Source organism: Zerene cesonia, chromosome 4, assembly GCF_012273895.1.
Source record: "Zerene cesonia ecotype Mississippi chromosome 4, Zerene_cesonia_1.1, whole genome shotgun sequence".
Lineage (NCBI taxonomy): Eukaryota > Metazoa > Arthropoda > Insecta > Lepidoptera > Pieridae > Zerene > Zerene cesonia.
This window is the reverse complement of record NC_052105.1, coordinates 5,872,902-5,883,567: the sequence shown is the minus strand read 5'-3', so window position 1 is coordinate 5,883,567 and position 10,666 is coordinate 5,872,902. Positions and strand designations below refer to the sequence as shown.

The 10,666-nt window shown below is 34.3% G+C and overlaps 2 non-coding genes across 2 annotated transcripts; both read right to left on the bottom strand.

The window, feature by feature from the left end:
• Positions 1–266: 266 nt before the first annotated feature.
• Trnaa-cgc lies at positions 267–338 on the bottom strand. The gene has a single exon. It is a non-coding gene; the product is annotated as a tRNA-Ala (tRNA).
• Positions 339–10,344: 10,006 nt separating this feature from the next.
• Positions 10,345–10,416, bottom strand: Trnaa-cgc. Its single transcript has one exon. It is a non-coding gene; the product is annotated as a tRNA-Ala (tRNA).
• Between the last annotated feature and the right edge of the window lie 250 nt (positions 10,417–10,666).

The following is a 10,666-nucleotide window of genomic DNA, read 5'->3' as shown; positions in this document are numbered from 1 at the left end:
AGTTTCACTTCTATCGTGTGTGAATCGCACACACACATTTTTTTTATTCATCATTCTGATTGGTTTTGCGTAATAATGTATGGAAGAAAGACAAAAATACTTGATTAAATTAAATTTCTATACATGCAGTATAAAAATTAATCAAACATGACAAAATTATAAAAAGAAACTACTAACTTGCTTATATGGATAACACGTTCAAAATATAATTAAAGTGCAAAGGAATTGTTAAAAATATAAAAATAAAAACAGGCAAAAGGTTTATTTGGAGGTGCTGGGATTTGAACCCAGGACTTTCAGCATGCGAAGCAGACACTCTACCACTGAGTTACACCCCCGATGAGCGAAGTCTTGAAATTATGGTACTTATTGTTACACAAATTACACAATTAACAAATCGAAACAATATAGGGTATTCTTACACTATTGTATATGAAACTAAACTAGTAGTAGTACATAATTTTGCTATTGTGACCACGTAAAGTCTCTAACACTATGATATTTACAGAAATGTAAATAATTACAATAATTTTTTTTCATTTATTTTCTTTCTAACTTTTCGGAAATCTTATCAACTTTTCAGAGCTAATCCTGTCATCGCGCAAACAAAAAAATTCCGTCAAATGGGACCCGAACTCTATACTAAAAAAAATCTCAAAAAAAAAAATTGTTTCCCATCCAATTTATGACCGTGCCAACCGCAGCTTAACGTCCATTTTAATTATTTATCGTTATAGCGGCCACATCATCATCATCTCTGAAAATGTCAACCAACTATTAAAGTTCATGAGATACAGCTTATCTGGACGGACAGACAGACAGCAAAATCTTACTATTAGGGTCCTATTAGGGTACCTTTAGGGTATGGAATTCGCAAAGTTACTATTGTTTAAATTCATCTTTTTAACAAAACTATGAAAAATAAATATCTAAATCGTCTAGTTGCTCCCGTAATTTGCACTCAATGACATTATAGATATAATGTAAAAAATGCAATACAAGTCCGCATTTTGCTGACGTATTCCCTGCTCCCGAAACAAGCAAGCATGAAAGTATTAATTTTACCTTTCCTAAAGTCTGATTAAACTATACCAATTTATATGTCAGTTAAAATATTTCATCATCAATACTGAATATGCATGCGAATCAAATGAATAATTCAAAAAGTCAGACTCCACCCGTTACAATTAAAGAGGGACAAACAAAAATCAATTAGCGGTGCTATTGGGGACATGTATACTAGTAATTTCATGCGACTTTGTCGGATTTGGATATGTGCTTGGAAGACGCGGCTGCTTCATACTATTATATGGCGTAATAGCGTTTTAATAAAAGGAAGGTGGTTTAAAGAGCAATCAGTTTATTAGTAACTACCAAAATTAAAAAACGTAAATATTAATGCATTTATATCGCCTCTTTTGTTTAAGTATGTATAAGGGTTCCACTTACAAATTAAGTTTTTTTCTGAAAATTAAATAATTGAATTTTTATAAGAATTGTTTAATTGTATTTTTTTGTCCGGCCCCTTTCAAAACTTTCATATCAATCATGTTAATATTGAACAATAATTCATCTAAATAACTTTCAAGGAAATGCTTAAAAAACGATATGAGACGAATTTTCCCCTACCACGTATAATATACCGCAATCATATTCAACTAGAGGAAACTAAAACTGAGGGAACATACCATCATACCATGGCACGATTTTCCACTTAGCTCTAATGAAAAATCTAACAGCACACTCTGCATTGCTCCTTACCAACAATCATCTTAACATAACATACCAATAAAAGAAGCAATGTACGATAAAACGACAAAAGCATCGATAGATTGCGCGGAACTCCGCAAAATAGTGGAACAGTAAAAAAATTGATATTTTATTGCGTCCTGGGTCCACTTTTCTGCAATATTTTATTCTCTTTTCGTCGTTTCCCATTGCTAGTTACATATTTATATTTGCGAGTATGCTTTTTTTTGTTACAGCAATTTCGACTTTATCAACGGCGCTCAGGGTTTTTGGGGAATATTTTTTGTTTGTTTGTAAGTTTGTGTGCGGTACATGTCGTCACACGCACGGCTGGGTTGTATATCATCTTCTTTGAACAAATGGCCCTCTGTGTCTTTGGTTACAGCGTAATCTAGTGAGGAATAAACAACGAGGTTGGGCGAATTGTGAATCTTAAATTTCGAATAGGATTTCCACACGAATTTATACAAGCGTCTGCCATCTGCTATTAAGCAAGTTTTTATTTAAACAGACATAGATAGACTATAGTCTGTTCTAGTTCCAGTTCCAGGTGTATATTCAATATATTTGGATAAACCTGGGCGCAACAACCAATAAGAACTCCAAAATAGTTATTTAAAATTTCACATTACAAATTTTAAAATTCTTTATTTAATCGGCTATAAATAATTGCACTCAACATAAGAACAATCTATATGACCTATGTGGGAATAGAGAGACTAGTGGATCATTCGCACCGGGAAGGTACTTCCAAAATACGAGTAGATCGGCGTAAAACAGTAGCATAAAACGGCTACTTTATTTCGTGTGAATGGAGCCGGAGGCCGTATATTTCCCTCACTTTTCCACTGATACCGCCCTTCCTTTATTCCGTTGTCATTCCTCTCCTTTACCCTTAACGGACGAACAACCTCCGCATTTCTTTAAGCAAACTACATAACATCGAAATATCCTCCTACTATCCTACTAATCCTTCTAATATTATAAATGCGAAAGTTTGTAAGGATGTGTGTGTTTGTTGCTCTTTCACCCAAAAACTACTGAACCGATTGCAATGAAATTTGGTAGGAGGATAGCTAGACAACTGGAATAACATATAGGCAACTTTGATCCCGATATTCCTACGGGATACGGACTTATACGGGTGAAACCGCGGAGCGCAGGTAGTATTATAAATGCGAAAGTTTGTAAGGATGTGTGTGTGTTTGTTGCTCTTTCACGCAAAAACTACTGAACCGATTGCAATGAAATTTGATACGCAGACAGCTGGACAACTGGAATAACATATAAGCAACTTTTTATCCCGATATTCCTACGGGATACGGACTTACGCAGTTGAAACCGCGGGGCACAGCTAATTTTGCCATTTAACCATTAAGCTTATTCCAAACACGAACACACAGTAACAACAGATCGGTAATAAAACCATATTTGTATTGTAACTTAAGGAGTAATTTAAGAACACGACGTTAGCCCCTAACTCCCATCACATAAATCAAAATTATATCGGTTACAACAAATTTCACGCATCATTTCAAATATATAATAGATTTTAAAGCGTTCTTATTGGATTCGTAATAAGCTGCTTATATGAATAACGAAAATAACAGATTTTGATGTGTACTTGCGATACATGTGATAAGGCTTAATGTAATAAAAGACGTACTTAGTGACGTAACTTTTTGATATTTCTGTTAATTTTTTAGCATCCAAGGATAATTAAATTATTGACGTGATGTATCCCAATAATGAGTCCCTTTTCTACATAAATTGTAGAACTGATGGATGTGGAACTGGGAGTATTAACTCCAGGTTCTAAAGTGGTACCAAGTGACAACACTTGCCTATCAGGCACAAAAAGAATATACAGTTATCCAGTAAGAAATCCAAAAAAAAAAAACAGTACTTCGTTTTGGGAAAGTTGGTTAAAAATAAGTCAACACATCCATTGTTAAAATCTTTAACTTCATGTGCCTTACGATTGTATTTAAAAATGCGGACAGTCACGTAGGTTGCCTAGTGTTCCGCATAATGTAACTAGAAGCTAAGTTAGCCAAGTTAAGGTGGTGTATAAATTTCAATGCATGTAAATGTGCTTAGATCGAGCCGCACCGAGCGAGTAACTTAACGTACTCTCCCATATGACCCGTGACGATAAATGATGCTTTTGAATTGTTGTTTTCTTATTGGATATTTAAAGAATCTCTTTTGATAATACGATGTATAAAATAGCGAAAGTCTGTGAGATGCAAGATATTCAATTGTTATTTCATTTTTATATTGCAAAAGCATAAACCCAAAACGATATATTCATATCAATTGCAATTTCCAAAATTAAACAAGTAATTCTTAATTTACAAGGTTTCGTCAAAAGTACAGCTTTTCAGTATATCAATTTGCTGTAATAAATGTTATTCAACACAAAATAGTTTACTTTACCTTAAATATTTTTCCAGTTAAGCATAAACAATATATAATAGCATATTGTATTCACGCAATTCACGTTTCCGTCTAGCTTGTAATTAAAAGTAAAATAACAATCTTAATATATATAAATTACGTTCACGTTGCTTGTCCGCGATGGACTCCTAAATTATAGAACCGATTTTAATCAAATTTGCACACGATTTGCAGATTGATGTAACTTGAAAGATATGATTGTTTATATTATCAATTTCGATAAACTACCCGGGAGGAGCCGACGCGTGCAACTAGTTAAACAATAAAATTCAACAACCATCCATTAATGTATCGAGTCGCCAAGTGCAATTCTGAAGATGCCCGGTTCCATATGATCAGATCGTGCCCATCCAGAAACGGGACGGATATACGGCAAACACGTTGGTGCGAAAGGGACAGCGGTCGAGATGACCAGTTAGGGGTCAGGGGTGAACGCTCTCGTGACGTATACTGGTTCCGAATAAGCCTCCCGTCTAATAGGAAAATATTTATAAAATATATACATACTAGCTGTAGTCCGCGGCGTCACTCGCGTGGTACTTGGATAAAGGTAGCCTATATGCTAATCCAGACTGTAATTTATGTCTGTACTAAAAATTTCATACAGATACGATAAGCTGAAAGGTAACGGTTCATCTTGGATGGATGGATGTATGGATTTACGAACATAGGCGTTTATAATGTTAGTAGTATATATATACTTTCCTATTTTTGTAAAATAATTCATTATACGATATATTTTATAATTTTCAAATATCTCACCGAGAAAACCATTTTATAAGATTCTAATTCGAAATGGAATAGATTGCAGAAGGTGCTAATAATCTAAATATATGTACATTTTTTGTCACAATATTTGTTGCCTTACTTACCTCCGAAACGACTGGATCGATTCTCATAAAATTTATGTGCATATCAGTTAGGTGTGAGGCCAGCATCTGTTTTCATACTCCTTAATGACTAGCGTAAGGCAGAACAGCGTTTGCCATCAACTAGTAACATATAAAAATGTAACATGCAATTAAACTGAGTGCAAAATGTTAGCTTATTTTTTTTTTTTTTTTTTAAGTGGGGAAATCTTGCATAGATACCCACGGCCTCCGGAGATAAAGCCGTGGGTTATGTCGGATTCCTACCGACCAAAACCCCACTGTGTTCCGTCGAGCCACTTAAGTGAAGGGGCCACGGGAGTTGATTAAAATTCGTCCGCGACAAAATGTTAGCGTATAAGTGAAATACAGAAAAAACCACCAGTAACCAGTTCTAGAAGACACAATGATCCTAGGGGTACTAGGTAATATAGCAAACAACTAGTATCACCACAGCTTAATATTTGCTCAAGGTCTTGAAACTTCGCCGTCGACTAGGGACTAACTGTATGGTTATATTTAATAGGTCATTGTGTGAATCCTAGGTATGAGCTGGTAACTTTGAAGTCTTACGTCTGAGGGTATGAAAAGTTCAACCTTAAATCAATGACAATTCTACGAATATTGTAAATGTGAAATAAACTATGTCCGACTGTCTGTCTATCTCTTCTTCATGCCTAAACCGATTTTGATGAAATTTAGTACAAAGGTAGAGGCCCGAGAGCCGACATAGGATAATTCTTATACGGAGAAAACCCCGGGTCTATCTATATTTTCCTAGAACTACATACGTGGGCAAAGCCGCGGAGGGAAAGGTAGTTAACAATATGAGTTTTAGTTACCTACTAGCTGTAACCCGCGGCGTTCCTCGCGTGGTACCGTGGTATATGTTAATCCAGACTATAATCTATCTCAATACCAAATTTCATACAGATACGATCAGCTGGTTTCGCATGAAAGAGTAACAATCTCCATCCACCCATCCATACTTACAAACTTTCGTTTATAATATTAGCAGGATTGTTGACATATTTAAATACAAAAATATCCTGTGGCCAGGCAATTCCAATTATCCATAGTGAGTCTTTAAAATACCATTTACACCATCTGGATGGTCAGATCTAACGCAGGACGTTTCCCTGCAGCTTACTTCCAGGTACGTAGAAGCTTACACCTTGGGTTACGCAGGCAACGACCACATAAACATATGCCCATGTTCTTAAAAAAGCAATGCACCTGCAACACCTGGATCCTTCGTCTTAACATCAAGTGGGTTGCCCTCCTCTAGCTCTAGGAAGATGCAATGCTTTTATCGTTACTTCCTGCTAATATTATAAGTGCGAAAGTTTGTAAGGATGTGTGTGCGTTTGTTGCTCTTTCACGCAAAAACTGCTAAATCGATTGCAATGAAATTTGGTACGTAGACAGCTGGACCACTTGAATAAAATATAGGCAACTTTTTATCCCGATATTCCTACGGGATATGGACTTTCGCGGGTAAAACCGCGGGGCGCAGCTAGTATATTATAAATGCGAAAGTGTCTGTTTTTTGTTTGACTTTCTTTTATGTCGCAACGGAATTCCATGATACGATTTTAGTGTTCTGATGTCTTGGAAACTGGTAGCTTGTAGAATCATCGAATGTTAAATGCTACTTTTTTATTAGCTAGTAGTTAAGTTCAAATAACAGTTTTATGAGCTTATTAGCGAAAAATCAATTTATTATCCCGACTATCTAACAGTTTAAAATAGAGGTAGTGAAGTAATGTCCCCTAGTGAGGTATGGGGCAGATGGTATAAATCTACTTCACTGATCGACTTTCTTCATGGACAAGTAAGTGATCAGCCTTCTGCGTTCTGTCAGACCGATTTTTGTGTCCCCACCGGGAATCAAATCAAGGACCCTTCGGTTCTACGCTCACACGTTAACCACTGTACAAAGGAGGCGGTTATTTAAAGTAGTAATACAAATTACAAACTAACGGTGTACATACAGTGAGATATGAAACACTATATATTGTTGACTATAAAGTATATATAGCTTGGATTTGTTCGTTTATTTGTCATTCTGGTGCTGTGGAACAGACCAACCGTTCGGTGCAAGTTGGGTGTAACTTTTAAACGTCTGGTAAAGGTGAATTTGAAAATGGAATAAAAAGAAAGTCATGATAATTTGAATTTTAATTGAAAAATATGCCTTGGAAAATATAGCAATAGATATAAACAGTTAACACTGGTTTTATAGTCTTCAAAATTACTAATTTTTTGTATGTTTCGTATGTAAGACGAGCACAATTCAGCGCAAATTCGGCCAACTCGCACCGGGGAAGTACCGGCGTGAAATACCTTACTGCTGTGTTTCGTTCGGTGAGTGGGGATATCCTTTTCCTTTCCCCTCCTAGTTCTTTCCTTTATCCCTCTGCTCAATCGTTAAGACTAACAGGGATCGAAAAAAACTCTCAAATAGCTTCAAGTTAAACCAGAAGGAACAAAGGTATAAAAGGATAAATAAATAACAATATAACAAGAATGTAACCTCTATAACATCGACTCGTTAAACCTACACCTATCAGAATTAATTTCACGATCAATCCTTTTAACATACATTCGTTTAAAACCGAATAAAGAATATCACCCGCATCAATAAATATAGGGTATAAGTCAATGTAACAAAGTTAACGCTGCGCTTCGGTTAGTTGCGGGTTCCGTAGATTTTTTAGAGTTATTTCAAATTAAATCCTTTCTAAACTGTATTACCAAAGAATATTATATTTATATTGATGAACGACTCATTAATAGCGTTAGAACTTGTGTTAAGACTTCCAAAACTAGTTTTGATGTTTTACATTGTATCGGTTTTTAAACATAAACTGTTATAATTACCTACTTTAAATGTTTGGTAATAACAGTCACTGTTTTCATGGGACAAGCGAAAATTTTCGGCTAATCCCTACAATATTAATGCGAAAGTAACTTTGTCAGTCTCTTCTTCACGCCTAAACCACTGAGACGATAGATATAATTTAGTACATGCATAGTTTGAGTCCTCAAAAAGTACATTGGATACTCGCAAATTCCTCAAGAACAAGAAATATATGGATTTTCATTTACAACACGGGCGAAACCGGCGGCAGAAAACTAGTGCAAAATAAAAAAAAATCTAATTACACGTAGCTCAAGAACTTACATTAGCTTTGGTACGTAAATTTCGAACTGAAAGAAAGAGAAAACATTTATTTGGAGACAATTTTAAATTAATAAAAAAAAAATTTAAATGGAACTGGTGAAAGACGCAGAAGCTTTTCATCATTTCGCAAATACCATTGCAAAATATATTGACATATTATTGCATCCCTTTAAATGTCCCACGGAACTCTAGTACCACGTTTGCGTTCATAGCAAATAATTATACAGTGGTTGTTACAAGGGGTTGTTGGGGTGGCACACAATAGAATGATGTAATGATTTTTATGTGATTTTCACGCAACACCGCCCACGAAAATGCGAAACCGTTTTTTAATTATACATCTGATTTTAAAATACAGATTATATTGCCGCGTCTTATATCTGTATTTGTACAAAAAAGAAAAAAAATTTTTTTGTCATTTTATAAATGGAAACAGAAACTCAAGGTATTTAATAAAGTATTCATTTTCATTTTGTAGTTAAAGTAGAAAATAAATTGAATTTTATTGATTTAAATATAATTATATAGTTCAACTACTACATATTATACAGAAGACATACATTTATAATGTTAAAGACCGTGTGTACCACGCATCTTTAATTTTATGCAATATTTTCATTGATAGTTAATTAAAAGGGAGAACTGTAAAAACAGATAACGTATCACGAATAAAGTTGTTTTAAACAGAGTTTAATTTAGTTCAGCGCCATCTAGCGAGGTACACTCACACTATACAGTTTAATAAAAATATGAGATTTGTTTGAATTTTTTGCAATTTTTATTTGATTAACTGTATATTATATATATTTCGTTTACACTGATTCAAAAAAAAAGAGGAGATTATCCATTCTTATTGAAAACTAATACCTTCCGTGTGGATTAATTTAAATTTGATTAAAAATGGTAATGCTATTTTTAATGATTATCATCTTAAACCTCGCAAGCCGTTAAATAGATGCTTTAAAGCGCCCTCATACTTAAAGCTCTCTAAAATTTACATTTTAAAATTTTCCCAACAAATTAAACTAAACAATGGATCTGCGAAAAACGCGACGTAAATACCCTATTTCCAATAATGATAATTAAAAACAACATTCTTGCAAGTCGGTAAAAATAACAATCATACCATACAGTCAATGTATTCAGTAACTAATCACAATGAATTGCTTTGTTCCGACTCAAATGTCAAAGCAAATGGAATTACAAAATAAGGATGGGCAGGCTTATTAATAATTCAAACTAACATTGGTCTGTGGTTGGTAATACTACTACTGTACTACATTACTACTCGTATAAAGTTTTGGAAATCGCTTTATTGTCTATTCTCTCTGTGAATAAATACTTTTTTCAATATACGAGCTTTCTGTCCGAGATTGTCTGCGTAGTTTCTTAAGATAGGTTGCTCCGGGGTGAAAAAATTATAGACTTTTTAACGGATTATAAATGCGATTTATTCATTATATTATTATATATATATATATATATATATATAATACATATGCATATACTGTGACCACCACACAATGTGATTCGTGAAATGATGAAAATTCCTGCGGATAAATATAAAAATGAAGTCGCACAAAGGGATAAATGATTATAATAATAATAAAAATTATACGTGTACTCTATAGTCTATACATACATGCTTTTGCTCAAAAAAAAATCTTATTCTTTAATTTTATATTTAATATTATAACCTGATTTAAAAATATTGCAAGAAAAGTGACACAACGAATGTTCGGCTCGTGCAGGAAATTACGTCGCGAGTCAATTTCCAATGTAATCCCGTTCGGAAATCTACCGCCATCTGTGGCTTTCCCATTTTTATTTTATTTCTAAATTTAAAATTGGAAATATGCATTCTTATTCATTATACTCGTATGCGAGGACACTGTTTCTGTTGGCATGGTCTGCCATGCAACTCCAGTTCAGTCTTACCTAGATTAAAATTATAAATTAAAAAAAAATATAAAATTATAAATACTGCTATTGACTTTATAAAAATATAATTATAAAAAGCTAATATATATTGTTTAGCTGTATATAGTTAAAAAAAAAAAACAAAAACAGCTGTCAATTTGGAGGTGCTGGGATTTGAACCCAGGACTTTCAGCATGCGAAGCAGACACTCTACCACTGAGTTACACCCCCGATGAGGCAGATGTTGAAATTAGGGAACTTTTAGTTTGCGAGTGAAACCTTCATTCGTTGCTTCACATTTTATATAGCTGCTAGATGTTCGCCCGGCTTCGCCCGTGGTGCATATAGCCTATGTCACTCAGTGAAGTTGCAGCTTTCTCATAGTGCTAGAACTTTTGCAATCGGTCCAGTGGTTTTTGTGAGAATACGTTACAAACATACAAAAATACTAAAGTTCCCTCTGTATAAAATTAGCGTAGAT